This window comes from Ascaphus truei, unplaced genomic scaffold (assembly GCF_040206685.1).
Source record: "Ascaphus truei isolate aAscTru1 unplaced genomic scaffold, aAscTru1.hap1 HAP1_SCAFFOLD_603, whole genome shotgun sequence".
Taxonomy (NCBI): Eukaryota; Metazoa; Chordata; class Amphibia; order Anura; family Ascaphidae; genus Ascaphus; species Ascaphus truei.
The window spans coordinates 159,114-185,441 of NW_027456936.1; the positions used below are offsets into that span (position 1 = coordinate 159,114).

At 43.4% G+C, this 26,328-nt stretch overlaps 2 long non-coding RNA genes across 3 annotated transcripts; both read left to right on the forward strand.

Annotated features, from left to right (window-relative positions):
• The first annotated feature begins 1,920 nt into the window (after window positions 1-1,920).
• On the forward strand, window positions 1,921-13,663 carry LOC142485425 (uncharacterized). 2 transcript variants are annotated; one of them, XR_012798466.1, is made up of 6 exons: window positions 1,921-2,033; window positions 4,432-4,551; window positions 5,572-5,667; window positions 7,111-7,222; window positions 10,783-11,986; window positions 13,552-13,663. It is a non-coding gene; the product is annotated as an uncharacterized LOC142485425 (long non-coding RNA). The 2 variants fall into 2 exon arrangements; XR_012798465.1 differs by having other exon boundaries at window positions 4,432-5,667.
• A 6,408-nt stretch (window positions 13,664-20,071) lies between these two features.
• Window positions 20,072-23,806, forward strand: LOC142485426 (uncharacterized). The gene is made up of 3 exons (XR_012798467.1): window positions 20,072-20,177; window positions 22,576-22,695; window positions 23,717-23,806. It is a non-coding gene; the product is annotated as an uncharacterized LOC142485426 (long non-coding RNA).
• Window positions 23,807-26,328: the final 2,522 nt, after the last annotated feature.

The window sequence follows — 26,328 nt, forward strand, 5'->3', positions numbered from 1 at the left end:
TATTAAGGACCTTATTTGCATTAAATTCAGTCCACATGGGACCAAGACTTTCTGGCTTACTGAACAAAGTGGAATTGTTTCGTAGAGGGTGGAGAATTGTATTTTATCTGAAATTACCCCCTCTGCACAAAATACAAACAATTATACCCATACAAGTACCTTGTGGAAGTTGTTGCCCTCTATCTTCCTGTGGTCTCTCCCTGTTTCTCACCGTGCCTCCTCCCATTTCCTTGCACCTCTGCGTCTCCGCATATATCCCTATACTCAGAGCCGGCTCCGGTCAGTGACATGGGATGCCCAAATATGAGCATACCCATATATGGGCATCCATGCCACTGACCGGAGCCCGCTCTGTTGCGGATATGGAGAGAGACTGGGAGATTTACATCCCCTTATAATTCATATGGTGCATAGTACCGGCACGTATTGTTTTACCGGTACTGTGTACCTTCCTACTTTCACACTGGTACAGTATATGCTGCAGTGGGACTGAGAGGGATATATTGGTAACACATAGTCATTGTTGGGGGAATTCAATCCATTTTGAAAATAGTAATGAAATGTTTTTTACTTTTCTTTTTTTTCAGTAATGAAGAATGAAACATTTCTGTTAAAATTGAATTGGAGGTGAACTGGATTCATCATCAACTCTGCACCAGTGTGAATTGATGTTCTTTAATGTTCTGATAAGGTACATGCAACATCTCTTCCTCAACCCCTGCACCACTCTCTGCCTCTTGCCTCTCTCTCTCCACCTCCCTGCTAAGCGTATTAACCCATCTAATGTAATCCACATTCCATGTCTCACTTTACTCTTCACTTCTCACGTGCCCTCTGGAATGACTGCTCTCTGACTAACAAGGTCTATTTGTACATGACCTCTTCTGCTCTCATCATCCACCACCTCTCATTCCCCTCACCCCTGTCCTACTCGATACCTCAGCTTAATTGAACTCTCTCCTCTGACATCTACCCTTATCTCTAACCTCTCCTCACTTTCTGCTTAAACTAACTATCTTGTTAACTTTTACAATGCTATCATCTCCTCCTCCTCCCTCCTCCTCCTCCCTCCTCCATCATATATATGCCCCTTCTAGGCTCTGACACACTCATCCCTCTAAGGCCATGATTATCATGGGCACATGCTTGGTCATCCACAGTGTGTGCGAGCGATGCAGAGCCGCCTCGGACCTCAGTGCAGGGATTGCTGCATACCCCCAGCATCTGTCACCCACAAACAATACACACACTAATACTCCCCACAATACACACTATAATACCTCCTCAATACTAATCTCCCCAATAATATTATAGCTCCAAACACAATATACACAACACCCTTACACAAGATACACAATCTAGTACTCTCCTCTGCACCTCTACACACAATATAATACTCCCACACACACAATATACACACTACCCTCCTACCCCCATAAAATACAACCAATAATACACACACACTTTGTGGATGTTGGGACCAGCTCCCGGCATGCACCAGTGAAAGAGAGAGGCCCGCAGAAGCTCGGAAGAACTCCCTCCATCCGTGCCTTCCTCCGTTTCACATCTTCTCCCTGTCTCTCTCCCTCCCTTTCCTTGCATCTCCCTGCGTCTTTACGTATACCCAGTCAGTGACGGCTCTGGTCACGTGATGCCTTAATATGGGCTTATCCATATATGTTCATCCACGTCACTAATGTGATGCCCGCACTGTTGCGGAGCTGGTACTTACGACGGGCACTTATTGTTTTATCAGTACTGCGTACCTGACTCTACCGGCCTACTTTCAACACTAGTACAATATGTGCTTCACTACGAGTGAGTGGGGAATATTGGCATCACACAGTCACTGTTGAATATGCCATTCAATCCATTTTGAAAATAGTAATGCAATGTGGTTTTGTTTTGTTTGCTTTTTGCAGTAATGAAGAATGGAAAAGTTATATTAAAATTAAATTGGAGGGGGACTAGATTCAGCATTTCATCATGAACTCTGCACTTGTGAGAATTTAACTTCTTGAATACCCTGACAGGTACACGCAACATTAAGACTATAATCTGCTGTGCAAGCTTTCGTGCTATACCTCCCCCTCAGGTTTTGATTTATACATTTGCTCCCTCAATTCATGTCCTCTAATATTTGAAAGCTCTCTCCTAGCATTTTCTCTTTACCACAGAACGTCATCCCAATGTAACCTCTCTCTTGTTCTTTCTGCTTGCTGTTTCCTCACTCCTCTGTTAAACTTTTCTAATTTCTCTAACTTCCACACTCCTGCTTTTATCCACATGTTCTCCTCTTTCCTTCCCCTACCTTTGCATGTGTCTACACACTGCACCATTTGTACAGACCTCTATTGCAGCTATTTCTGCACTGCTCAATGAAAAGCACTCTTTAATATCCTATTCTCTGTGCCCCCTCTCTCTGCGCCCCCTCTTTTGGCGCCTCCTCTCTCTGCGCCCCCTCTCTCTGCGCCTATCTGTCTCATTCTCTCTACGTCCCTCTCTCTCTACATAGAGCTATCTCTGTCTCTCTCTACACCTATCTCTGTGTCTCCTTCTATGTTTGCTGATGTGTGGGATATCTCTTATAATCTTGAACCTGCTCATATACACATCGGGCCTCCCTGCCTCTGCCTCCCTGCTAAGAGTGTTAACCTATCTAATGTAATCCACATTCCTTTCCTTACTTTTCTCTTCCCTTCTCCTATGCCATCTGGAATGTCCGTTCTCTGACTAACAAGGCTCTAGTTGTACATGACCTCTTCTGCTCTCATCATTCACAATCAGTCATTCCCCTCACCCCATCTTACCTGTCCCACTGATTTGCCTCTGCTTAATTAAACTCTCCTCTGACATCTACTCTAACCTCTCTGCTCTCTCTCTCTTTCCGCTTAAACTAACAATCTTATTAACTCTTACAATGCTATCCTCCTATCTATATGCCCCCTCTAGGCTCTGACACACTTGTCCCTCTAGCCCACACCCTTGGCTAAATTCCCAAACATGTTCATCACACTTCCACTCGCTGTTCTTAATGCCTATGAAGGAAATCACACAATTGATATTTGATTTTTCTACAGTAAAAATGTCTCCAGTCCTGTATAAAGCTGCTCTCTGGGGCCAAACCACACTACTTTTTTTTCACATTCATCAACACTCAAATTTAATTTACGCTGTCTTTTTTTCCCTGTATTTGACTCCCTCCACTAACCTTCTCCTCACACTTGCCATCCTTCCTTCACTTCTCCTCAAGCATTTGACTACTTCAGAGGCAAGGTGGATGCCACCCACAAGGAGATTCCTTCTGTCCCTTCCCCCTTCTCTCCTTCTACCTAATTCTCCTTCTGCATTTGACTCCTTTTCTTCTCTTACAGAGCTGGAAGCTAATCATCTTCTCTTCTCCCTCTACCACATGCCCTCTAGATCGTATCCCCTCACACCTTACTGCATCTCTTAGTCCCCACTCTCACCCACATCTTCAATTCCTCCCTATTCTCTGGCTCTTTACCCTCTTACTTTAAGCCTGTAGTGGTCACCCTTTTCTCAGAAACAACCTACACCCTATGTGCCTTACTAACTACCGCCCTGTATCCCTCCTGCTGTTTGTCTCCTAATTGCTAGAATGTCAACATTCTTAAATCACATTCCCTCCTGGATCCTTTACAACCTGCCTTTCGTACAGCTCGTTCTACAGACTGTGCTTAAAGCAAATTCCCAAGGTCACTTTTCCCTACTAATCCTACTTGATCTATCTGCTGCGTTTGATGCTCTCAATCACTCTCCTCCTTCATATTCTAAACTCTCTCTTGGTATCCGTAACACAGTTCTATCCTGGTTTTCATCATAACTTTCCTGTCACACATTCTCCATCTCTGTTGCTAACATGTCTTCGTCTTCTATTGATCTGTCTGTGGGTATACATCAGGGCTCTGTTCTGAGATCTCTCTTTCTCTCTACATACTATCATTTGGTGACCTCATCAACTCTTTGTGACAATCCTATAAATAACAAATACAAATATCAGGTCATGGGAATAAGTGATTTGGACATAAAAGTAACATTTCGGAAGTGTGGACAACTAATACATCTTGTAGATTGCCTTTACAGTGTGATGTCATTGATTCAGTAGATTGTGTGCAGACCAGGACTGCAGTACAGTGTCACTCACATGGATGACTTGCGTGGTAGAAGCTCAAGAACAAGGATGTCAAACTCCAGTCCTCGAGGGCAGCAAACAGGCCAGGTTTTCAGGATATCCCTACTGAAAACCTGGCCTGTTTGGGACCCTCGAGGACTGGAGTTTGACATGCATGCTCTAGAAGGAGCACAGCTGTGGGTGGGAGGTGGATTTGCTTTGCATCAAATGGTTTGGAGCAAGGTTTATTGTATGTATTATCATAATAACAATGCAATGCTTAACTTTTATTTCAGGAGGGATGACTGCAGAACAGAAGTGAATATTGAAGCCATGTGTTCCTTTTCTTGCAAAAGAGAAAATTTGAAGGACAGTTGAAGAGAAGGAAAATTACTACACAGAGACAGATAAGCAATGTGTATATTTCTCATTTACCATTTAGTATTTGTCGTTTTATTGACTCCACACAATCCGGCTGCTACGGGTTTCACATTGAATATTTTCATCTCTACTCTACCCCTTCCTGTGATCTGAACCATGCAAGTTTTCGTTGATTCAATACATCATGAGTAGAGGGTGGCTACAGTATGAAGTAAAGACCCAAGGACCACATCTACTACCATTCATAACAAGAACATGTGCAGTAGCGCACAGCTGCAGTTCTATGTGATTGTTATGAAAGGTTGAGGTGGTTCAATTCTATGAATCTGGAGTGGGATGGATCCTGTTTGCATCATATGGTTTCATCTAGGCCAGTAGATTATATAACTTTCAGTACAGGTTACACATGGCATCAGTATTAGTGATTTAAAGAGGAGGAAAGCTTCAATGTGGAGAACAAAGCCAAGTAATGTTGAAGTTACTCCTTTTACCATTTACTTGGTCAGTCTGTACTGTCTACTCCCCACACAGCTGCTAAGGATCTTCCATTTTAAATACTTTCACCTCCTATTCTGCACTGCTTTGCTGCCCATTATTCAGAGATGCGTTCCAGTCATGTTTACCACTCTGAATCTCTCTGCAGTCATTGGTTCAGCACATCATGGGTAGAGCATGGCTACAGATACAGCAAGCTATTATTATTTTACCGGCTGATCATCCATAATATTGCATTAAAACATAGAATATCACTTAATTTCCAAAAGATTCAGTGATGCTGATAATGCAGAATCTCACAACATTTCCCATCATAATGCCATAATGCACCAGTGGGAGAAATAATCCTTGCTATATCTGTACATTGTGTGACGTATTACCTCCATGACCATTGAGAGCAAGTACATCTTCTGTATAGAGCGGCTGTGTTATGATGCAGTTATTGATCATCATTGACATAATCACAAGAATCTTATGCAAAGGGAAATTGTCCGCAGCGAAGTGAGATTTCAGCCCCCAAACGTCTGTAATATTAATGCAATGTCTTACTTTTGTTGCAGTGAACACTGAAGAGACGGATCTACTACAACACTGTACAGGATGAGCATACGCTACAAGCAGCAAAATGATCTTGCAGTTGACAGTATGTTGTTCTGGTAATGTGCACAATTATTATTTATGGGCTACACACCACAGTGCTGGACATATTCTGTTAACTTCAACTCTACTCCTAACATGGAGATGTCTTCCTGGTGTTACTGATTCAGTACATCATATGCACAGTGTGGTTATGATATGATGGATTGATTTAATGAACCCACCAACCAATGATGACATCTGCATCATCTTCTGTAGAGTGCAGCTACAGCATGATATTATCAGCATTTGGTGCGGTATAATCAGAGGTATCTATGTGCTTTTGTGCCTGTTTTAAGTCCTCCAGCTTAACGCCCCTACACCTCCCACTACACAGGCATACTTACTTATGCATACACTGACATCTGGCATACCTACACACACCCCAGGGCCACTTCCTTCCCCTGATGTCAGGGAGAGGATGGGCATGCAGAGTGCAGTAAGTCTCCACGTTACTCTGGCCAACAGTCTTGGCCTACCTCCAGCATCTGTCACCCACAACATCTGTTCCCTCCTTGTAAAGTGCTGAACTATCTCACCTGGGTCAGTGCTATAGCTGATCACAGTGCCCGATCAGGATGTCACTGTGACAGGCAGCAGTGCAGATTGACCGGTCAATCAATGCAGTGCCGCAACATATGCACTAAATGAGATTTCCGTGCCCCCAGTCAGGTTACTCCCTGGGCAGTGACCCTGCTCACACCCTCCCCTAGTTCCACCTCTGATCACAATTATCTCTCTTGGAGAGTGTAGCAAATTGGAGTTGGGGGAATCTCACCTCTGCCATGCATGGTCACAATCTGGGCACAGGACCCAAATAGTGGGCAATGTGGCACTTCTTACAGTAGAGAATAAGTAACTTTATTCTTTACTTGTGTATTAAGGACCTTATTTGCATTAAATTCAGTCCACATGGGACCAAGACTTTCTGGCTTACTGAACAAAGTGGAATTGTTTCGTAGAGGGTGGAGAATTGTATTTTATCTGAAATTACCCCCTCTGCACAAAATACAAACAATTATACCCATACAAGTACCTTGTGGAAGTTGTTGCCCTCTATCTTCCTGTGGTCTCTCCCTGTTTCTCACCGTGCCTCCTCCCATTTCCTTGCACCTCTGCGTCTCCGCATATATCCCTATACTCAGAGCCGGCTCCGGTCAGTGACATGGGATGCCCAAATATGAGCATACCCATATATGGGCATCCATGCCACTGACCGGAGCCCGCTCTGTTGCGGATATGGAGAGAGACTGGGAGATTTACATCCCCTTATAATTCATATGGTGCATAGTACCGGCACGTATTGTTTTACCGGTACTGTGTACCTTCTTACTTTCACACTGGTACAGTATGTGCTGCAGTGGGACTGAGAGGGATATATTGGTAACACATAGTCATTGGTGGGGGAATTCAATCCATTTTGAAAATAGTAATGCATTGTTTTTTACTTTTTTTTTTTGCAGTAATGAAGAATGAAAAAGTTCTGTTAAAATTGAATTGGACGTGAACTGGATTCAGCATTTCATCATCAACTCTGCACCAGTGTGAATTGACGTTCTTTAATGTTCTGACAAGGTACATGCAACATCTCTTCCTCTACCCCTACACCACCCTCTGCCTCTTGCCTCTCTCTCCACCTCCCTGCTAAGCGTATTAACCCATCTAATGTAATCCACATTCCTTGTCTCACTTTACTCTTCCCTTCTCACGTGCCCTCTGGAATGTCCACCACTTCTCATTCCCCTCACCCCTGTCCTACTCGATACCTCAGCTTAATTGAACTCTCTCCTCTGACATCTACCCTTATCTCTAACCTCTCCTCACTTTCTGCTTAAACTAACTATCTTGTTAACTCTTACAATGCTATCATCTCCTCCTCCCTCCTCCTCCATCATCTATATGCCCCTTATAGGCTCTGACACACTCATCCCTCTAAGGCCGTGATTATCATGGGCACACGCTTGGTCGTCCACAGTGCGTGCGAGCGATGCAGGGCCTCCCCGTCGCCTCGGACCTCAGTGCAGGGATTGCTGGAGCGACAGGCATGCGCTAACTTTGCCTTCTGTTGCGTGCTTACTATAGACGCAGCCTAACCCATGCATTGGTTTAATTCACAAGCACGCTCTCATCACACTTCATCACATCACACTGCTGCTCTTAACACCTATGGAGGAAATCTCACAGTCTGATTTTCTACACTAAACCTTTGTCCTGTTCTGTAAAACTCTGCTCCTTTTTTTAAGGTCAAACACTACTTTTTCCTCACTCATCAACACTCCAATTTCATTCACACTGTCTTCTATGTATTTGAGTCCCACCACTGACTTTCTCCTCCCACTTAACATCCATCCTTTATTTCTCCTCAAGCCTTTGCTCACTTGAGGCAAGGTGGATGCCATCCACAAGTAGATTCGTTCTCTCCCTTCCCCCTCTCTCTTTTTCTATCTAGATCTCATTGCACTCTTGACTCCTTTTCTCCTGTCACAAAGCTGGAACCTGATCTTCTCTTCTCCCTCTACCACATGCCCTCTCAATCCTATATTCTCACTCTCACCCACATCTTCAATTCCTCCATATCCTTTGGCTCTTTCAACTCTTCCTTTTAAGCATGCAGTGGTCACCCCTATTCTCAAAAATAACCTTGACCTTGTGTGAATTTCTAACTATCGCCCTGTATCCGTCCTACCATTTGCCTCCTAATTGCTAGAACGTCTTGTGATCTCCCGTTTGATCAACATTCTTAAATCACATGCTCCTCTGGGCCCTTCACAATCTGCCTTTCCCAATGTAACCAATTATGTACATAAAGAAAATTCCCAAGGTCCATTTTACTTACTAATCCTGCTTGATCTCTCTTCTGCTTTTGATACTGTCAATCACTCTTCTCATTCATATTCTAAACTCTTTCTTCGTATCCGCAGCAAACTTATATCCTGGTTTTCATCATACTTCTCCATCACACATTCTCCATCTCTGTTGCTAACGTGTCTTTGTCTCCTGTTGTTTTGTCTGTTGGTATACCTCAGGACTCTGTTCTGGGACCTCTCTCACTACATACTATCACTAGTTGACCTTATCAACTATTTTGGCCCTTGATATCATCTCTATGCAGATGATACACACACCTATCCACCCTACCGTCACTCCTGCAATTTAGTTCCTAGTTTCGGGTCGCCTCCTGGCTATATCCTCCATGGATGACACTCTTCTGCCTTAAACCTAATGTCTAAAACTGAGCTCCTCATATTTCCCCCTAAATCTGGCCTAATATCACCTTTCTCCATCGCAGTAAACAGTACTACCATCATCCTGTCATGAAAGCACATTGCCTAGGAGTAACATTTGACTCTTCCCTTTCCATCTTCATTCACGACACTGGCTAAAGTTTGTCGATTCTTTCTCTGTAATATTTCCAAGATTTGCCCTTTTCTCTGTCAATCTACTGCTAAAACGCCAATGCATGCCCTTATCGTATGGGTTAACATACTGCTAACAGGGCTCCCTGCTTCACAACTTTCTCATTTGCAATCTATCCAAAACTCTGCTGCTTGAATAATTTCCCTTTCTCCCACAACAGTATCTGCTCATCTCCTCCTCCTCCTTAAATCCCTCTCCTTGCTTCCCATCAAGTTTCAGATCACCTACAAAGTTCTCCTCCTTACCTTTTTGTTAAGGTTCTCTATTAGTGGTGTACCGAGTACCCGGCGTTACCCAACACATTTCCAGCTACCCGGACATTACTCGAAACCGGCCACTGAGAAGTGGACTTGGCCGGGTAATACCCGGCGTCGGGTAATGTCAGGGCAGCTGGAAATAATCTTTTATACTTACCTTTCCTAAGACATCTAGGATCAGCAGCAGCAGTCCTCTGATGTTGGCAGCATCAGAGGTGTCTTCACCTGGCAGGGGGAGCTGCAGGAATCACTTCCACAGCACCGAAGCAGGTAAGCTGTGTCTGTGAGCCTGCAGCTCCCCCGCCGGCTGAAGACACCACAGATGCTGCCACCGTCACAGGACTGCTGCTGATCCTAGATGTCACCGCCACCCGGAAGGTAAGTGCCAAACCGTGTACCCGACCGGGTAGAACCTTTCATTTTGGCCGGGTACCCGTTACCCATTTTTTTATAGTTGAGGACCCAGTCCAACACTATTCTCTATTCATCTGCTCCTTCCTACATATCATCTTTGGTCTCGTTATGCCCTTCCTCGTCTCCTAAGCTCTACTAATAACTGTCTCCATTATACTTCTTACACCTCTACTGCGCACTCGCTCTCTTGCCTGAAACCCTTTCCCATCAATTTACCTGTGAAACTCACACACACTCAGTATATGCCAACATACCCTCTTCCACCCACATTTAAGATCAACCTTAAAATTCACAACTTAAATGAAGCATTTCAATAGCTTTTACTCGTTGCTACTGTCACTCATTCAGTCACTAACTATTGTTCCCAAGAAGTGCTTTATACTACAAGTACCCACCATTAAGGACAAGCATTGTCATCTACTGCACTTGTTCCCCCACCTGTTGTCTCTCTGTAAGTCTCCTTACATTTCTCTTAGATTGTAAACTACCCAGGACAGGGATTTACTTTCCTATTGTCTGTTTTTGTTTGTTGAACTTATTGTATAATAATTTCCTGTACTTTTTGGTCTCTCTTGTAAAGCGCTGAGTACACAATGGGTGGTATATAAATAGAGATATTTGCAGAGTCTAGAGACAAGGCACACGTGTATAGGTAGCTACAGTTTATCCGGGACCGTATGCATCCTTGAAGTGCCTGTCCCAGTTATTTTCTATTGATTGCAATGTAGGAGTGTCTGTCCTGTCTTATTTTTTTTATTATTATTATTATTATTATTATTATATATACAAAGATTGTTTCCTGTCGTTAGCATGACATTGTGTGACACAGTGTGATGTCATTGATTCAGTAGATTGTGTGCAGACCGGGACTGCAGTACAGTTTCACTGACATGAATAACTTGTGTGGTAGAAGCTCTAGAAGGAGCACAGCTGTGGGAGGGAGGTGGATTTGCTTTGTATCACATGGTTTGGAGCAAGGTTCATTGTATGTATCGTCAATAATAATTATAATAATAATAATGCAATGCTTAACTTTTTTATTTCAAGAGGAAAGACTGCAGAACAGAAGTGAATATTGAAGCCATGTGTTCATTTTCTTGCAAAATAGAAAATTGAAGGACAGTTGAAGAGGAGGAAAATGACTACACAGAGACAGATAAGCAATGTGTATATTTCTCATTTAGTATTTGTCGTTTTATTGACTCCAAAAAATCCGGCTGCTAAGGGTTTCGCATTGGACATATTCACCTCTACTCCACCCCTTCCTGTGATCTGTACCATGCAGATTTTTGTTGATTCAATACATCATGAATAGAGTGTGGCTACAGTATGAAGTACTGACCCAAGGACCACATCTACTACCATTCATAACAAGAACATGTGCAGTAGCGCACTGCTGCAGTTCTATGTTATTGCTATGAAAGGTTGAGGTGGTGCAATCATATGAATCTTGAGTGGGAGGGATCCTGTTTGCATCATTTAATTTGATCTAGGCCAGTAGAGTATATAACTCTCAGTACAGGTTACATATGGCATCAGTATTAGTGATTTAAAGAACAGAAAAACAGGAGTGGAGAACAAAACCAAGTAATGTTGAAGTTACTACTTTTTACTATTTACTTGGTCAGTCTGTACTGTCTACTCCCCACACAGCTGCTAAGGGTTTCCATTTGAGATACATTCACCTTCTACTCTGCACTACTGTGCTACCCTCTATTCAGAGATGAGTTCAAGTCATGTTTACCACTCTAAATCGCTCTGCAGTCATTGATTCAGCACATCATGGGTAGAGCATGGCTATAGATACAGCAAGCTTTATTTTACCCTAATATTGCATTAAAAAATAGAATATCACTCAGTTTCCTACAGATTTACTGATGCTGATAATGCAGAATCTCACCCTCCCATCATAATACACCAGAGGAAGAAATAATCCTCGCTATATATGTACATTGTGTGACATATTGCCTCCATGACCATTGATGGCAAATACATATTCTGTATAGAGCAGCTGTGTTATGATGTAGTTGTTATTGATCATCATTGAGATATAATCACAAGAATCTTATGCAAAGGGAAACTGTCATTAGCATAGTGGGATTTCAGCCCCCAAACTTCTGTAATATTAATGCAATGTCTTACTTTTATTGCAGTGAACACCGAAGAGACGGATCTACTACAACACTGCACAGGACAAGAGTATACACTACAAGCAGCAAAATGATCATGCAGTTGACAATATGTTGTTCTGGTAATGTGCACAATTATTATGTATGGGCTCCACACCACAGTGCTGGACATATTTTGTTAACTTCAACACTACCCCTACCATGGAGATGTCTTCCTGTGATTGGTGTTACTGATTCAGTACATCATATGCACAGTGTGGCTATTATATGATGGATTGATTTAATGAACCCACCAAACACTGATGACATCTGTATCATCTTCTGTAAAGTGCATCTACAGCAGGATATTATCAGCATTTGGGGTGATATAATCAGAGGCATCTATGTGCTTTTGTGCTGGGTAAAGTCCTCCAGCTGAACCGCCCCCCGCCCCCCACCCCCCTACACCTCCTGCACACAGGCAAACTTACTTACACACACAGCACACTTACTTATGCACACTGACACTTGGCATACCTACACACACACACCCCACAGCCACTGGCATGCATGCAGAGTCCTGGGCATGCAGGATGGGCATGCAGAGTACAGAATATCTCCACCTTGCTCTGGCCCGTACTCTTGGCCTACCCCCAGCATCTGTCACCCACAACCTCTGTTCCCTCCCTGTAAATTGCTGCACTAACACACCTTGGTCAGCGCTGCAACCGATCACAGCACCGGATCATGTCACTGTGATAGGAAGCAGTGCTAATTGACCGGTCAATCAATGCCACGTGGCAACATACGCACCAAAAGAGATTTCCATGCCCCCTGACAGGCTACTCCCTGGGCAGTGACCCTGCTCATCTTCCACCTCTGATCACAATATTCTCTCTTGGAGAGTGTAGCAAATTGGAGTTGGGGGAATTTCACCTCTGCAGTACATGTAGAGTCCTGTATGCAGAGTACAGAAAGTCTCCACCTTAGTCTGGCCCGTACTCTTGGCCTACCCACAGCATCTGTCACCCACAAATAATACATACACTAATACTCCCCACAATACACACTTTAATACCTCCTCAATAATAATCTCCCCAATAATATTATAGTCTTAAACACAATATACACAATACCCCCTAACACAAGATACCCAATCTAACACTCTCCTCTGCACCTCAACATAATATACACACTATAATACCCTACACACAATATAATACTCCCACACACACACAATATACACACTATCCTCCTACCGCCATAAAACACAACCAATAATACACACACACTTTGTGGATGTTGGGACCAGCTCCTTGCATGCACCAGTGAAAGAGAGAGGCCTGCCATCCGTGCCTCCCTCCGTTTCCCATCTTCTCCCTGTCTCTCTCCCTCCCTTTCTTTGCATCTCCCTGCATCTTTGCGTATACCCAGTCAGTGACGGCTCCGGTCACGTGATGCCTTAATATGGGCTTATCCATATATCTGTTGCAGAGATGGAGAGAGACCTGGAGATTTTACATTTCCTTATAATTCATATTGGTACTTAGTACGGGCACTTATTGTTTTATCAGTACTGGGTACCTGACCGTACTGGCCTACGAGTGAGAAGGCAATATTGGCATCACACAGTTACTGTTGAATATGTCATTCAATCCATTTTGAAAATAGTAATGCAATGTGGTTTTGTTTTGTTTGCTTTTTGCAGTAATGAAGAATGAAAAAGTTATATTAAAATTAAATTGGAGGGGAACTGGATTCAGCATTTCTTCATGAACTCTGCACTTGTGAGCATTGACCTTCTTGAGTGCCCTGACAGGTACACGCAACTTTAAGACTATAATCTTCATCAACTGCTGTGCAAGCTTTCGTGCTATACCTCCCCCTCCGGTTTTGATTTATACATTTGCTCTCTCAATTCATTTCCTCTAATATCTGGAGGCTCTCTCCTAGCATTTCTCTCTACCACAGCACGTCATCCCAATGTAACCTCTCTCTTGTTCTTTCTGTTTACTGTTTCCTCACTCCTCTGTAAAACTTTTCTAATTTCTCTAACTTCCACACTCCTGCTTTTATCCACATGTTCTATACACTTTCCTTCCCCTACCTTTGCATGTGTCTACACAAAGCACCATTTGTACAGACCTCTATTGCAGCTATTTCTGCACTGCTCAATGAAATGCACTCCTGCACATCCTATTCTCTTCCACCTTCCCTCATTCTCTACGCCTCCCTCTCTCTATGTCTCCTCTCTCTACGCCTATCTGTCTCATTCTCTTGACGCCCTTCTCTCTCTACATATCCCTATCTCTGTCTCTCTCTACACCTATCTCTGTGTCTCCTTCTATGCTCGCTGATGTTGGGGGATATCTCTTATAATCTTGGACCGGCTCATATACACATCAGGCCTCCCTACTAAGAGTGTTAACCTATCTAATGTAATCCACATTCCTTTCCTTACTTTTCTCTTCCCTTCTCCTGTGCCCTCTGGAATGTCCACTCTTACTAACAAGGCTCTAGTTGTACATAACCTCTTCTGCTCTCATCAGTCACAATCAGTCATTCCCCTCACCGCATCTTACCTGTCCCACTGATTTGCCTCTGCTTAATTAAACTCTCCTCTGACATCTACTCTAACCTCTCTGCTCTCTCTCTCTTTCCGCTTAAACTAACAATCTTATTAACTCTTACAATGCTATCCTCCTATCTATATGCCCCCTCTAGGCTCTGACACACTTGTCCCTCTAGCCCACACCCTTGGCTAAATTCCCAAACATGTTCATCACACTTCCACTCGCTGTTCTTAATGCCTATGAAGGAAATCACACAATTGATATTTGATTTTTCTACAGTAAAAATGTCTCCAGTCCTGTATAAAGCTGCTCTCTGGGGCCAAACCACACTACTTTTTTTTCACATTCATCAACACTCAAATTTAATTTACGCTGTCTTTTTTTCCCTGTATTTGACTCCCTCCACTAACCTTCTCCTCACACTTGCCATCCTTCCTTCACTTCTCCTCAAGCATTTGACTACTTCAGAGGCAAGGTGGATGCCACCCACAAGGAGATTCCTTCTGTCCCTTCCCCCTTCTCTCCTTCTACCTAATTCTCCTTCTGCATTTGACTCCTTTTCTTCTCTTACAGAGCTGGAAGCTAATCATCTTCTCTTCTCCCTCTACCACATGCCCTCTAGATCGTATCCCCTCACACCTTACTGCATCTCTTAGTCCCCACTCTCACCCACATCTTCAATTCCTCCCTATTCTCTGGCTCTTTACCCTCTTACTTTAAGCCTGTAGTGGTCACCCTTTTCTCAGAAACAACCTACACCCTATGTGCCTTACTAACTACCGCCCTGTATCCCTCCTGCTGTTTGTCTCCTAATTGCTAGAATGTCAACATTCTTAAATCACATTCCCTCCTGGATCCTTTACAACCTGCCTTTCGTACAGCTCGTTCTACAGACTGTGCTTAAAGCAAATTCCCAAGGTCACTTTTCCCTACTAATCCTACTTGATCTATCTGCTGCGTTTGATGCTCTCAATCACTCTCCTCCTTCATATTCTAAACTCTCTCTTGGTATCCGTAACACAGTTCTATCCTGGTTTTCATCATAACTTTCCTGTCACACATTCTCCATCTCTGTTGCTAACATGTCTTCGTCTTCTATTGATCTGTCTGTGGGTATACATCAGGGCTCTGTTCTGAGATCTCTCTTTCTCTCTACATACTATCATTTGGTGACCTCATCAACTCTTTGTGACAATCCTATAAATAACAAATACAAATATCAGGTCATGGGAATAAGTGATTTGGACATAAAAGTAACATTTCGGAAGTGTGGACAACTAATACATCTTGTAGATTGCCTTTACAGTGTGATGTCATTGATTCAGTAGATTGTGTGCAGACCAGGACTGCAGTACAGTGTCACTCACATGGATGACTTGCGTGGTAGAAGCTCAAGAACAAGGATGTCAAACTCCAGTCCTCGAGGGCAGCAAACAGGCCAGGTTTTCAGGATATCCCTACTGAAAACCTGGCCTGTTTGGGACCCTCGAGGACTGGAGTTTGACATGCATGCTCTAGACGGAGCACAGCTGTGGGTGGGAGGTGGATTTGCTTTGCATCAAATGGTTTGGAGCAAGGTTTATTGTATGTAGTAACATAATAACAATGCAATGCTTAACTTTTATTTCAGGAGGGATGACTGCAGAACAGAAGTGAATATTGAAGCCATGTGTTCCTTTTCTTGCAAAAGAGAAAATTTGAAGGACAGTTGAAGAGAAGGAAAATTACTACACAGAGACAGATAAGCAATGTGTATATTTCTCATTTACCATTTAGTATTTGTCGTTTTATTGACTCCACACAATCCGGCTGCTACGGGTTTCACATTGAATATTTTCATCTCTACTCTACCCCTTCCTGTGATCTGAACCATGCAAGTTTTCGTTGATTCAATACATCATGAGTAGAGGGTGGCTACAGTATGAAGTAAAGACCCCAAGGACCACATCTACTACCATTCATAACAAGAACATGTGCAGTAGCGCACAGCTGCAGTTCTATGTGATTGTTATGAAAGATTGAGGTGGTTCAATTCTATGAATCTGGAGTGGGATGGATCCTGTTTGCATCATATGGTTTCATCTAGGCCAGTAGATTATATAACTCTCAGTACAGGTTACACATGGCATCAGTATTAGTGATTTAAAGAGGAGGAAAGCTTCAATGTGGAGAACAAAGCCAAGTAATGTTGAAGTTACTCCTTTTACCATTTACTTGGTCAGTCTGTACTGTGTACTCCCCACACAGCTGCTAAGGATCTTCCATTTTAAATACTTTCACCTCCTATTCTGCACTGCTTTGCTGCCCATTATTCAGAGATGCGTTCCAGTCATGTTTACCACTCTGAATCTCTCTGCAGTCATTGGTTCAGCACATCATGGGTAGAGCATGGCTACAGATACAGCAAGCTATTATTATTTTACCGGCTGATCATCCATAATATTGCATTAAAACATAGAATATCACTTAATTTCCAAAAGATTCAGTGATGCTGATAATGCAGAATCTCACAACATTTCCCATCATAATGCCATAATGCACCAGTGGGAGAAATAATCCTTGCTATATCTGTACATTGTGTGACGTATTACCTCCATGACCATTGAGAGCAAGTACATCTTCTGTATAGAGCGGCTGTGTTATGATGCAGTTATTGATCATCATTGACATAATCACAAGAATCTTATGCAAAGGGAAATTGTCCGCAGCGAAGTGAGATTTCAGCCCCCAAACGTCTGTAATATTAATGCAATGTCTTACTTTTGTTGCAGTGAACACTGAAGAGACGGATCTACTACAACACTGTACAGGATGAGCATACGCTACAAGCAGCAAAATGATCTTGCAGTTGACAGTATGTTGTTCTGGTAATGTGCACAATTATTATTTATGGGCTACACACCACAGTGCTGGACATATTCTGTTAACTTCAACTCTACTCCTAACATGGAGATGTCTTCCTGGTGTTACTGATTCAGTACATCATATGCACAGTGTGGTTATGATATGATGGATTGATTTAATGAACCCACCAACCAATGATGACATCTGCATCATCTTCTGTAAAGTGCAGCTACAGCATGATATTATCAGCATTTGGTGCGGTATAATCAGAGGTATCTATGTGCTTTTGTGCCTGTTTTAAGTCCTCCAGCTTAACGCCCCTACACCTCCCACTACACAGGCATACTTACTTATGCATACACTGACATCTGGCATACCTACACACACCCCAGGGCCACTTCCTTCCCCTGATGTCAGGGAGAGGATGGGCATGCAGAGTGCAGTAAGTCTCCACGTTACTCTGGCCAACAGTCTTGGCCTACCTCCAGCATCTGTCACCCACAACATCTGTTCCCTCCTTGTAAAGTGCTGAACTATCTCACCTGGGTCAGTGCTATAGCTGATCACAGTGCCCGATCAGGATGTCACTGTGACAGGCAGCAGTGCAGATTGACCGGTCAATCAATGCAGTGCCGCAACATATGCACTAAATGAGATTTCCGTGCCCCCAGTCAGGTTACTCCCTGGGCAGTGACCCTGCTCACACCCTCCCCTAGTTCCACCTCTGATCACAATTATCTCTCTTGGAGAGTGTAGCAAATTGGAGTTGGGGGAATCTCACCTCTGCCATGCATGGTCACAATCTGGGCACAGGACCCAAATAGTGGGCAATGTGGCACTTCTTACAGTAGAGAATAAGTAACTTTATTCTTTACTTGTGTATTAAGGACCTTATTTGCATTAAATTCAGTCCACATGGGACCAAGACTTTCTGGCTTACTGAACAAAGTGGAATTGTTTCGTAGAGGGTGGAGAATTGTATTTTATCTGAAATTACCCCCTCTGCACAAAATACAAACAATTATACCCATACAAGTACCTTGTGGAAGTTGTTGCCCTCTATCTTCCTGTGGTCTCTCCCTGTTTCTCACCGTGCCTCCTCCCATTTCCTTGCACCTCTGCGTCTCCGCATATATCCCTATACTCAGAGCCGGCTCCGGTCAGTGACATGGGATGCCCAAATATGAGCATACCCATATATGGGCATCCATGCCACTGACCGGAGCCCGCTCTGTTGCGGATATGGAGAGAGACTGGGAGATTTACATCCCCTTATAATTCATATGGTGCATAGTACCGGCACGTATTGTTTTACCGGTACTGTGTACCTTCCTACTTTCACACTGGTACAGTATATGCTGCAGTGGGACTGAGAGGGATATATTGGTAACACATAGTCATTGTTGGGGGAATTCAATCCATTTTGAAAATAGTAATGAAATGTTTTTTACTTTTCTTTTTTTTCAGTAATGAAGAATGAAACATTTCTGTTAAAATTGAATTGGAGGTGAACTGGATTCATCATCAACTCTGCACCAGTGTGAATTGATGTTCTTTAATGTTCTGATAAGGTACATGCAACATCTCTTCCTCAACCCCTGCACCACTCTCTGCCTCTTGCCTCTCTCTCTCCACCTCCCTGCTAAGCGTATTAACCCATCTAATGTAATCCACATTCCATGTCTCACTTTACTCTTCACTTCTCACGTGCCCTCTGGAATGACTGCTCTCTGACTAACAAGGTCTATTTGTACATGACCTCTTCTGCTCTCATCCACCACCTCTCATTCCCCTCACCCCTGTCCTACTCGATACCTCAGCTTAATTGAACTCTCTCCTCTGACATCTACCCTTATCTCTAACCTCTCCTCACTTTCTGCTTAAACTAACTATCTTGTTAACTTTTACAATGCTATCATCATCTCCTCCTCCCTCCTCCTCCTTCCTCCTCCCTCCTCCATTATATATATACCCCTTCTAGGCTCTGACACACTCATCCCTCTAAGGCCATGATTATCATGGGCACATGCTTGGTCGTCCACAGTGCGTGCGAGCGATGCAGAGCCGCCTCGGACCTCAGTGCAGGGATTGCTGCATACCCCCAGCATCTGTCACCCACAAACAATACACACACTAATACTCCCCACAATACACACTATAATACCTCCTCAATACTAATCTCCCCAATAATATTATAGCTCCAAACACAATATACACAACACCCTTACACAAGATACACAATCTAGTACTCTCCTCTGCACCTCTACACACAATATAATACTCCCACACACACAATATACACACTACCCTCCTACCCCCATAAAATACAACCAATAATACACACACACTTTGTGGATGTTGGGACCAGCTCCCGGCATGCACCAGTGAAAGAGAGAGGCCCGCAGAAGCTCGGAAGAACTCCCTCCATCCGTGCCTTCCTCCGTTTCACATCTTCTCCCTGTCTCTCTCCCTCCCTTTCCTTGCATCTCCCTGCGTCTTTACGTATACCCAGTCAGTGACGGCTCTGGTCACGTGATGCCTTAATATGGGCTTATCCATATATGTTCATCCACGTCACTAATGTGATGCCCGCACTGTTGCGGAGCTGGTACTTACGACGGGCACTTATTGTTTTATCAGTACTGCGTACCTGACTCTACCGGCCTACTTTCAACACTAGTACAATATGTGCTTCACTACGAGTGAGTGGGGAATATTGGCATCACACAGTCACTGTTGAATATGCCATTCAATCCATTTTGAAAATAGTAATGCAATGTGGTTTTGTTTTGTTTGCTTTTTGCAGTAATGAAGAATGGAAAAGTTATATTAAAATTAAATTGGAGGGGGACTAGATTCAGCATTTCATCATGAACTCTGCACTTGTGAGAATTTAACTTCTTGAATACCCTGACAGGTACACGCAACATTAAGACTATAATCTGCTGTGCAAGCTTTCGTGCTATACCTCCCCCTCAGGTTTTGATTTATACATTTGCTCCCTCAATTCATGTCCTCTAATATTTGAAAGCTCTCTCCTAGCATTTTCTCTTTACCACAGAACGTCATCCCAATGTAACCTCTCTCTTGTTCTTTCTGCTTGCTGTTTCCTCACTCCTCTGTTAAACTTTTCTAATTTCTCTAACTTCCACACTCCTGCTTTTATCCACATGTTCTCCTCTTTCCTTCCCCTACCTTTGCATGTGTCTACACACTGCACCATTTGTACAGACCTCTATTGCAGCTATTTCTGCACTGCTCAATGAAAAGCACTCTTTAATATCCTATTCTCTGTGCCCCCTCTCTCTGCGCCCCCTCTTTTGGCGCCTCCTCTCTCTGCGCCCCCTCTCTCTGCGCCTATCTGTCTCATTCTCTCTACGTCCCTCTCTCTCTACATAGAGCTATCTCTGTCTCTCTCTACACCTATCTCTGTGTCTCCTTCTATGTTTGCTGATGTGTGGGATATCTCTTATAATCTTGAACCTGCTCATATACACATCGGGCCTCCCTGCCTCTGCCTCCCTGCTAAGAGTGTTAACCTATCTAATGTAATCCACATTCCTTTCCTTACTTTTCTCTTCCCTTCTCCTATGCCATCTGGAATGTCCGTTCTCTGACTAACAAGGCTCTAGTTGTACATGACCTCTTCTGCTCTCATCATTCACAATCAGTCATTCCCCTCACCCCATCTTACCTGTCCCACTGATTTGCCTCTGCTTAATTAAACTCTCCTCTGACATCTACTCTAACCTCTCTGCTCTCTCTCTCTTTCCGCTTAAACTAACAATCTTATTAACTCTTACAATGCTATCCTCCTATCTATATGCCCCCTCTAGGCTCTGACACACTTGTCCCTCTAGCCCACACCCTTGGCTAAATTCCCAAACATGTTCATCACACTTCCACTCGCTGTTCTTAATGCCTATGAAGGAAATCACACAATTGATATTTGATTTTTCTACAGTAAAAATGTCTCCAGTCCTGTATAAAGCTGCTCTCTGGGGCCAAACCACACTACTTTTTTTTCACATTCATCAACACTCAAATTTAATTTACGCTGTCTTTTTTTCCCTGTATTTGACTCCCTCCACTAACCTTCTCCTCACACTTGCCATCCTTCCTTCACTTCTCCTCAAGCATTTGACTACTTCAGAGGCAAGGTGGATGCCACCCACAAGGAGATTCCTTCTGTCCCTTCCCCCTTCTCTCCTTCTACCTAATTCTCCTTCTGCATTTGACTCCTTTTCTTCTCTTACAGAGCTGGAAGCTAATCATCTTCTCTTCTCCCTCTACCACATGCCCTCTAGATCGTATCCCCTCACACCTTACTGCATCTCTTAGTCCCCACTCTCACCCACATCTTCAATTCCTCCCTATTCTCTGGCTCTTTACCCTCTTACTTTAAGCCTGTAGTGGTCACCCTTTTCTCAGAAACAACCTACACCCTATGTGCCTTACTAACTACCGCCCTGTATCCCTTCTGCTGTTTGTCTCCTAATTGCTAGAATGTCAACATTCTTAAATCACATTCCCTCCTGGATCCTTTACAACCTGCCTTTCGTACAGCTCGTTCTACAGACTGTGCTTAAAGCAAATTCCCAAGGTCACTTTTCCCTACTAATCCTACTTGATCTATCTGCTGCGTTTGATGCTCTCAATCACTCTCCTCCTTCATATTCTAAACTCTCTCTTGGTATCCGTAACACAGTTCTATCCTGGTTTTCATCATAACTTTCCTGTCACACATTCTCCATCTCTGTTGCTAACATGTCTTCGTCTTCTATTGATCTGTCTGTGGGTATACATCAGGGCTCTGTTCTGAGATCTCTCTTTCTCTCTACATACTATCATTTGGTGACCTCATCAACTCTTTGTGACAATCCTATAAATAACAAATACAAATATCAGGTCATGGGAATAAGTGATTTGGACATAAAAGTAACATTTCGGAAGTGTGGACAACTAATACATCTTGTAGATTGCCTTTACAGTGTGATGTCATTGATTCAGTAGATTGTGTGCAGACCAGGACTGCAGTACAGTGTCACTCACATGGATGACTTGCGTGGTAGAAGCTCAAGAACAAGGATGTCAAACTCCAGTCCTCGAGGGCAGCAAACAGGCCAGGTTTTCAGGATATCCCTACTGAAAACCTGGCCTGTTTGGGACCCTCGAGGACTGGAGTTTGACATGCATGCTCTAGAAGGAGCACAGCTGTGGGTGGGAGGTGGATTTGCTTTGCATCAAATGGTTTGGAGCAAGGTTTATTGTATGTATTATCATAATAACAATGCAATGCTTAACTTTTATTTCAGGAGGGATGACTGCAGAACAGAAGTGAATATTGAAGCCATGTGTTCCTTTTCTTGCAAAAGAGAAAATTTGAAGGACAGTTGAAGAGAAGGAAAATTACTACACAGAGACAGATAAGCAATGTGTATATTTCTCATTTACCATTTAGTATTTGTCGTTTTATTGACTCCACACAATCCGGCTGCTACGGGTTTCACATTGAATATTTTCATCTCTACTCTACCCCTTCCTGTGATCTGAACCATGCAAGTTTTCGTTGATTCAATACATCATGAGTAGAGGGTGGCTACAGTATGAAGTAAAGACCCCAAGGACCACATCTACTACCATTCATAACAAGAACATGTGCAGTAGCGCACAGCTGCAGTTCTATGTGATTGTTATGAAAGATTGAGGTGGTTCAATTCTATGAATCTGGAGTGGGATGGATCCTGTTTGCATCATATGGTTTCATCTAGGCCAGTAGATTATATAACTCTCAGTACAGGTTACACATGGCATCAGTATTAGTGATTTAAAGAGGAGGAAAGCTTCAATGTGGAGAACAAAGCCAAGTAATGTTGAAGTTACTCCTTTTACCATTTACTTGGTCAGTCTGTACTGTCTACTCCCCACACAGCTGCTAAGGATCTTCCATTTTAAATACTTTCACCTCCTATTCTGCACTGCTTTGCTGCCCATTATTCAGAGATGCGTTCCAGTCATGTTTACCACTCTGAATCTCTCTGCAGTCATTGGTTCAGCACATCATGGGTAGAGCATGGCTACAGATACAGCAAGCTATTATTATTTTACCGGCTGATCATCCATAATATTGCATTAAAACATAGAATATCACTTAATTTCCAAAAGATTCAGTGATGCTGATAATGCAGAATCTCACAACATTTCCCATCATAATGCCATAATGCACTAGTGGGAGAAATAATCCTTGCTATATCTGTACATTGTGTGACGTATTACCTCCATGACCATTGAGAGCAAGTACATCTTCTGTATAGAGCGGCTGTGTTATGATGCAGTTATTGATCATCATTGACATAATCACAAGAATCTTATGCAAAGGGAAATTGTCCGCAGCGAAGTGAGATTTCAGCCCCCAAACGTCTGTAATATTAATGCAATGTCTTACTTTTGTTGCAGTGAACACTGAAGAGACGGATCTACTACAACACTGTACAGGATGAGCATACGCTACAAGCAGCAAAATGATCTTGCAGTTGACAGTATGTTGTTCTGGTAATGTGCACAATTATTATTTATGGGCTACACACCACAGTGCTGGACATATTCTGTTAACTTCAACTCTACTCCTAACATGGAGATGTCTTCCTGGTGTTACTGATTCAGTACATCATATGCACAGTGTGGTTATGATATGATGGATTGATTTAATGAACCCACCAACCAATGATGACATCTGCATCATCTTCTGTAAAGTGCAGCTACAGCATGATATTATCAGCATTTGGTGCGGTATAATCAGAGGTATCTATGTGCTTTTGTGCCTGTTTTAAGTCCTCCAGCTTAACGCCCCTACACCTCCCACTACACAGGCATACTTACTTATGCATACACTGACATCTGGCATACCTACACACACCCCAGGGCCACTTCCTTCCCCTGATGTCAGGGAGAGGATGGGCATGCAGAGTGCAGTAAGTCTCCACGTTACTCTGGCCAACAGTCTTGGCCTACCTCCAGCATCTGTCACCCACAACATCTGTTCCCTCCTTGTAAAGTGCTGAACTATCTCACCTGGGTCAGTGCTATAGCTGATCACAGTGCCCGATCAGGATGTCACTGTGACAGGCAGCAGTGCAGATTGACCGGTCAATCAATGCAGTGCCGCAACATATGCACTAAATGAGATTTCCGTGCCCCCAGTCAGGTTACTCCCTGGGCAGTGACCCTGCTCACACCCTCCCCTAGTTCCACCTCTGATCACAATTATCTCTCTTGGAGAGTGTAGCAAATTGGAGTTGGGGGAATCTCACCTCTGCCATGCATGGTCACAATCTGGGCACAGGACCCAAATAGTGGGCAATGTGGCACTTCTTACAGTAGAGAATAAGTAACTTTATTCTTTACTTGTGTATTAAGGACCTTATTTGCATTAAATTCAGTCCACATGGGACCAAGACTTTCTGGCTTACTGAACAAAGTGGAATTGTTTCGTAGAGGGTGGAGAATTGTATTTTATCTGAAATTACCCCCTCTGCACAAAATACAAACAATTATACCCATACAAGTACCTTGTGGAAGTTGTTGCCCTCTATCTTCCTGTGGTCTCTCCCTGTTTCTCACCGTGCCTCCTCCCATTTCCTTGCACCTCTGCGTCTCCGCATATATCCCTATACTCAGAGCCGGCTCCGGTCAGTGACATGGGATGCCCAAATATGAGCATACCCATATATGGGCATCCATGCCACTGACCGGAGCCCGCTCTGTTGCGGATATGGAGAGAGACTGGGAGATTTACATCCCCTTATAATTCATATGGTGCATAGTACCGGCACGTATTGTTTTACCGGTACTGTGTACCTTCCTACTTTCACACTGGTACAGTATATGCTGCAGTGGGACTGAGAGGGATATATTGGTAACACATAGTCATTGTTGGGGGAATTCAATCCATTTTGAAAATAGTAATGAAATGTTTTTTACTTTTCTTTTTTTTCAGTAATGAAGAATGAAACATTTCTGTTAAAATTGAATTGGAGGTGAACTGGATTCATCATCAACTCTGCACCAGTGTGAATTGATGTTCTTTAATGTTCTGATAAGGTACATGCAACATCTCTTCCTCAACCCCTGCACCACTCTCTGCCTCTTGCCTCTCTCTCTCCACCTCCCTGCTAAGCGTATTAACCCATCTAATGTAATCCACATTCCATGTCTCACTTTACTCTTCACTTCTCACGTGCCCTCTGGAATGACTGCTCTCTGACTAACAAGGTCTATTTGTACATGACCTCTTCTGCTCTCATCCACCACCTCTCATTCCCCTCACCCCTGTCCTACTCGATACCTCAGCTTAATTGAACTCTCTCCTCTGACATCTACCCTTATCTCTAACCTCTCCTCACTTTCTGCTTAAACTAACTATCTTGTTAACTTTTACAATGCTATCATCTCCTCCTCCCTCCTCCTCCTTCCTCCTCCCTCCTCCATTATATATATACCCCTTCTAGGCTCTGACACACTCATCCCTCTAAGGCCATGATTATCATGGGCACATGCTTGGTCGTCCACAGTGCGTGCGAGCGATGCAGAGCCGCCTCGGACCTCAGTGCAGGGATTGCTGCATACCCCCAGCATCTGTCACCCACAAACAATACACACACTAATACTCCCCACAATACACACTATAATACCTCCTCAATACTAATCTCCCCAATAATATTATAGCTCCAAACACAATATACACAACACCCTTACACAAGATACACAATCTAGTACTCTCCTCTGCACCTCTACACACAATATAATACTCCCACACACACAATATACACACTACCCTCCTACCCCCATAAAATACAACCAATAATACACACACACTTTGTGGATGTTGGGACCAGCTCCCGGCATGCACCAGTGAAAGAGAGAGGCCCGCAGAAGCTCGGAAGAACTCCCTCCATCCGTGCCTTCCTCCGTTTCACATCTTCTCCCTGTCTCTCTCCCTCCCTTTCCTTGCATCTCCCTGCGTCTTTACGTATACCCAGTCAGTGACGGCTCTGGTCACGTGATGCCTT